Genomic DNA, 6,000 nt, shown 5'->3' on the forward strand with positions numbered 1-6,000 from the left:
GAAATCATAGGACTAAGGAGAGATCAGGATTAGGAGGGTTTGTACTAGTCTAGAAATGCTGACCTGAAAACCAATTAAGTTTTCAACTCCTTCTTTGGAGGAACATTAGCTGTGCCGTGCTTTTCAAAAATGACTTGTCATACCTGATTTATGCCCATGTTAGCAACTCTTCTGAAATTACTTTGAAAGTAGACTAATGTGAGAGTTTCTCTTTAGAGATAATTCAAGTTACTTGCATAGGAAGTGGCAGCAGGTCTGGGGATGTTGTAGCTCAGTGGCAGTGACCTTGCCTAGCTTGGGGCTGGCATGCCATGGACTTTCACCCCAAACACTTGCAAGAAAAGAAAAGGGAGGGAAGGGAGAGAGAAAGTTGGAAGGGAGGAAGGCAAAGTTGGAGGGATGCAGGGAGGTAGAAAAGAAGGAAGAAGAAAAGGAGAAAACCCAGGAAGGGAGGAAGGAAGCAAGGAAGGTAGGAAATAGGGAGAGCACAAAAGCAGGGAAAGGACTGAGTCACTCAAACAAAAGGCAAGGGACACAAAGACCAATAGAGGCCATGAAAGCTGTTTGAACAGTTTAGTCAGCTTTAGAATTTGAGTGACATCAAACTGAATGTTATTATGACTGGATGGAATCTTCCTACTAACCCCGCCTTGGCCTGGTCTAAACCAAATCAAGGGGTGGGTGGCATGGAGAGGAATTCTCTCTGGCTGGAGTGGGTGGGACCTAAACCTGTGGCACATGAGGATGCACTGGGTAGGGAAGCGGACAAGACTCCTCTGATGGGCAGTTGAGCACAACAAGGCTCCTGGGAGCCTTTGATCATGGCTCCCACCGCCATACGCCCACCACCCACCATACGCTCAGCCCCTGAAGGGGATCACAGTGGTCTGCTCCGTTGCCTGGTGCAGGTTGGAGTTCCTGACCAAACACCTGAGTGTCCACAGCCTGTGTTGGCCTGCCTGGGCAGGCTGTGGTTGTGGTGGCAAGAGCCAAAGCTGTCTTGGCGTGATGGAGGAGCCAAGGGCTGCCTCTCAGCCATCCTAGTCGGTGGTTCTGGAAGAAGCACCCAGGGTTGTGGCAGCATTGTCCGAAGACATGAAGCCAGGCCATCTTCCTTATGGCTTTCCTTGGGAGTTGGTGATGTGTACAGCTCTTGGATTTTTTGCTGTTCTCTCACTTTTCTGGAGAGGTTTTCAGTCGGTTCGTAGCAGGCTTTACGTGGGAAGAGAAAAAAGGCTGGCTCTAAATCTTGCTGGACTTATTGAGGCAAAATGTGGACTTCTTGAAAAAGTGAGCCTTGTTGAAAAAGAACATGAAGGCTTAGAATCATCTTTAAAGGATTGCAGGTTTGAGAAGGGTTCAAGAGAAGCACAACAGCTGGAGGCAACCGACGAAAAGCTGCATAGGCCCGAATCCAGCCATGGCGTTGAAATGCTCTTTCTAGAAGAAGAGCTCAAAGCACAGAAGGCTCAACATGGTCAACAGGATGAAACGATGGCGCATCTATCATGAAGGATACAGTCCCTCCAAGGTGAATCTGAATCCCTCAGATCACAAATAGCTGAAGCTAAAACAAACTGGAGACTCTTTCAAGTGAATGAGGAAGAACTGAAGCTGGCAATCAAAGAGGTTTTGAATGAAGGATCCCTACTTCCGCCAACGCAGAGACCAACAATACAAGGAGAAGCTGAAGCACAGAGGCAACAAGGAGGTGTCCAATATAAAGCAAAAACCATATTAGAGGACTCTAAAGTAGCTGGAGAACAAGTTCTAAGGGACACAGAAAATCACATGGAGTCTCTGAGTGAATGCTTGCTGAAGATGAAGGATAGATCTTCTCCAAGCCTGGGAGCCCAAAGGGATAGTGGTCACCTGGAACTGGGAAAGACGAGTGAACCCGAAATTGGTGCTCACTTGGAGGATGAGTCCAAAGGAGCTTTGAGGAACCTGGTTTATGGTGATAAGCTAAAGGCCTCCTTAGAAATCTTGGAAGGAGGAAGAAATCAAAAATGTACTTTCTCATCTGAAGTGGAGAAAACCATGGAAGACCTTACAGAACACCTTAAAAGTCTGCACACTGAACAGGCATCCTTGCAGTCCGAAAATGCACAGCTGCAAAGTGAGAATGAGACCCTACAGAAGAACTTTAAAGTCATGATGGAACGCTATCAAGAAAATATGATGAAACTGCACAGGAAATTAAGAGTGGAGGAAAACTGCCGTGTGGAGCAAAAGGAGAAACTTTCCAAAGTCGAAGAAAAGATGAGCCATACAATAAAAGAGCTGGAGACCTACAGAAAGAGAGCCCAATATCTTGAAGAACAATTGCAGAGTACCATTCGTTCCTGTCTGGGGAAGATTATTTCCTCTGAGAAAGAAGCACATGCTAGTGAGTTGGCAGCTCGGATTGCTGAAAGAAACCTCAGTTATTTCAGGAAACAAAATGCACGCAACAGACAGAAATTAACTGAGAAGGAGCTTAGATTTGAACTTGTAGAAAAAGATCCCTATGATGCACTGGATGTTTCCAACTCAGCAATGGGCAGAAAGCCTTCTCCAAATGGGCCCTCACCAATAGGTCACCCTTCATCTGAAAGGAGACCTCCTCATTTTGAAAAGAGTGGTCCACTCACACTCTCACCTTTCACTCCAGTGGGAGGAGGAAGAGGGTCAATGGGCCCTGGAGAATCCTCTGGACCATGCGACTACCAGTAAAGGAAGAGAATCCAGCTGTCATAAGTTCACTGATTTTCAGAGAGCAAGTTCTCAGACTGGGCCCCTATCTCCTCCAGGGGAACAGGCCAGCAGGCTGATGATCCCTCCGCCAGGCCAACCATATTCTTCTGATGCACGTCTTCCTCTACAAAGGCAAGATAGGTTTTACTCAAATTGTGGTAGAGCATCGGGACCAGCAGAACACAGAATTCCTAATATGCCTCGTTTGGACTCTGATGTGCCTGATTCACCTCTCCATGCTGAAAACCAAGCAACTGGCTCTGGCTCTATGTTGGCACCTTTCCCTCCAGTCAGAGGTGCCTTGTTTCCAGTTGACCCAAGGAGTCAGTTCATGAGAAGAGGACCTTTTTTTTCCTCCACCTCTCCCAGGAAACTTGTCTGGGAACCTGGAGATTATTTTCCACCTGACCCGCCACCCACTCCATTTCCAATGCGAAGTGTCTATGTAGGGAGGGGGTTTTCCTCACAAAATCTTCCCCCAAGAGCTGGAATTTAGCCCTCTTCACCCCCATTCTGAAAGTACAAGTGAGTTGCCTGAAGGGGTCCTTCCACCTGCAAATGAGCCTGTTACTCAACATCCAGAACCAAACAAGAAACCTCATGCTGTTGCTCTCTCTTCAAATGTAATTTGACTTATCTCTCATTTTTAGTTTTTAAGTAACTGCTTTTAGTTCAGTAATTGACTATACTTTGGCTCCAATTGAAACTCAATGAAACAATAATTCTTAAGATAGTATTTCGTAAATAAAGATGGTTTACGTAAGAATCTTATGAGTAAATTATTCCTATTTTATGTTATTCCAGAGAACGGCATTTAATCTGATGAAGCCACTCTTACATAAACAAGAATGGGAGTTCTAGGTCCTTGTAATCTAGCTGATGGAAATATCTTTTAAACTCCTAACAAAGAAGTGTATTTAGTATGACTGTAGCAATTGTAAAGTGACTTTAGGCTTAATGAAAAAGTGTCACTGATTTAGAGACTGGTTGGGCATTTCAGCTAGTTTTTCCATATCAGAATAACTAGAGCATGGGAGGACTAAAGGAGAGAACACAACTAAACATGTCAAGGAAACAGGAGATCTCAACTACAAAGAAAAATGAAGACCTCTTTTTTATATTGGTTGCTTAAAACCTTACGTAGCTCTTGAGATACCATATTTCCTACATTAGATTCAAGTGAGTTATGAACTCCCATTTTGACCCCATATACAGACTGCGCAATCACATTGTTTACACATCCACGTTTTTACAAAATGCCATGTTAGTAACTGTTGTATTCTGCTACCTTTTCTAGCCTCTACTATCCCCCCTCTCCTGCCCTCCCATCTTCTCTCTCTATCCCGTCTGCTGTAATTTAACGTTTGGGAATTGGAAACCACACTTTAAACTCACTCTCCTCCCCTTTTTCCCTTCTGTCAAATTTCTCATCATCTTCTTCTATTTCTCCTCCTCCTCCTCCTCTTCCTCCTCCTCCTTATACCTTTAATTCATTCATCATACACTCATGCATTGGTTCATTCATTCCTTTCACGTATGGTGTTGGGGATCCAACTCAGGACCTTTGAAAGTGTGAAGCCAGCACTCTAGTGCTGAGCCAAAACCCCAGCACCTGTCTTTTTGATTTTATGACTGTTTATATGAAACTCAGAATCGCATTCTGCTATGGTTCACTGATATGTGGATTGACCTAGTCCTTGTTTTCTGGGAGACTTTTGGAAAATATACATGAATTATTAGGAGGTTGAAATGAAGAAACAAAGAGGAAATTCCCCAATTTCTTATTCTTAGATTCCATACTCTGACTCTGCCTTCCTACTGTAAAAACTTTTAAACTCTTACTCCCCATTTCTATATCATTGCCAACAAGTGAACGTTCACTGCCCTACAACAAACCAGAGAACTCACATTGAAACATGTTTCCCCAGTAGAGACCAAGACACAATACTTATTAAAAAAATACCGTAGTTATGAATTAGTAGGTAAAGCTTTATTTGAGTGTTATATGTGCTCTAATTATGTGTTTGTGTGTGTGTTGATGTGTGTGGTGTGTGGGTGTGTGTGCTTGTGTGTAAAACAAGCACTGAGGTGTAAAATAAATGCAGGATTGCAACGGCCTTCTTAAAAATAAGAAGCAACTTTATCACATTTGAAGCCCAGTGAAGAATCTGCCTGATACTTAACCTACAATTAATTGAAATGTGAAAACTTCAGGCCTAGAAAAACAAAGCCAACATACATACTGAATCTAATCAGTCTGTCTCACCTGTTTTCTAATCACTCCTTTAAATAAACCTAAATTGCCAGCATAAAACATCAGTTGTTCTAAACGAATGGACGGATGTCCCCCGTCATGGGCTGTGTAAAATACATGGAGGATCCGGCACTGCTTGTTAACTAGAATGACTTCTGCCTGAACTACTATTGGAGAATGGTTGCTGATATACTGCGGTTCTTATACCAGTAAACTGGAATGAAGGTAATTTCAGGCTGCAAAGGAATCAATTGATTTTACTAACTGGTTTTTGGAAAACACTGCCATGAAAAATTATCAATATGTTCATAAAGGCATCTACATGTCTCTTCACAAGGGTTTTACTCAATGGGGGAGGTGGTGAGGTCTGGATATAACTGAACTGTCCATTAGTAGGTAGAAAAATATAATGGGAATCAGAGTGCACATTCCGGTTTGAACTCAATCTAGGTAACATGGATTCATCTCTGTGTAATAGGCCTGCTTCTGGAAAACACAATGTAGAGCTCCAAAAGCAGAACGATTCTTTCAGAATACCATGTGATGTTTGTAAATAGATAGACAGATAGATATACAGGAATCAAAAATCTGAAAACGGTCTGGAAGTGTACATTTCAATAACTTACAATGTCAGTAGTGGGGGATTAATAGCAGATCAAGAAGACTGTGTCTGCATGCGAAATGGTTCAATTTTTGAAAGAGTTTTTTAAATGAAAATGGACAAAAAATTGAAAGGGTTACAGTAAGTGCTGAGGAGTGACTTGGCCAAAGGAGCACAGAGGTGAGAAAGAATTAAGTAGAGTTCAATAGAACCAGGTATAATTTCTGTACACATGACTCCATGAACAGGAGCAAAGGGGACACTTAAAGAAATCATAGGACTAAGGAGAGATCAGGATTAGGAGGGTTTGTACTAGTCTAGAAATGCTGACCTGAAAACCAATTAAGTTTTCAACTCCTTCTTTGGAGGAACATTAGCTGTGCCGTGCTTTTCAAAAATGACTTGTCAT

This window comes from Callospermophilus lateralis, unplaced genomic scaffold (assembly GCF_048772815.1).
Source record: "Callospermophilus lateralis isolate mCalLat2 unplaced genomic scaffold, mCalLat2.hap1 Scaffold_196, whole genome shotgun sequence".
In the NCBI taxonomy this organism is placed as follows: Eukaryota; Metazoa; Chordata; class Mammalia; order Rodentia; family Sciuridae; genus Callospermophilus; species Callospermophilus lateralis.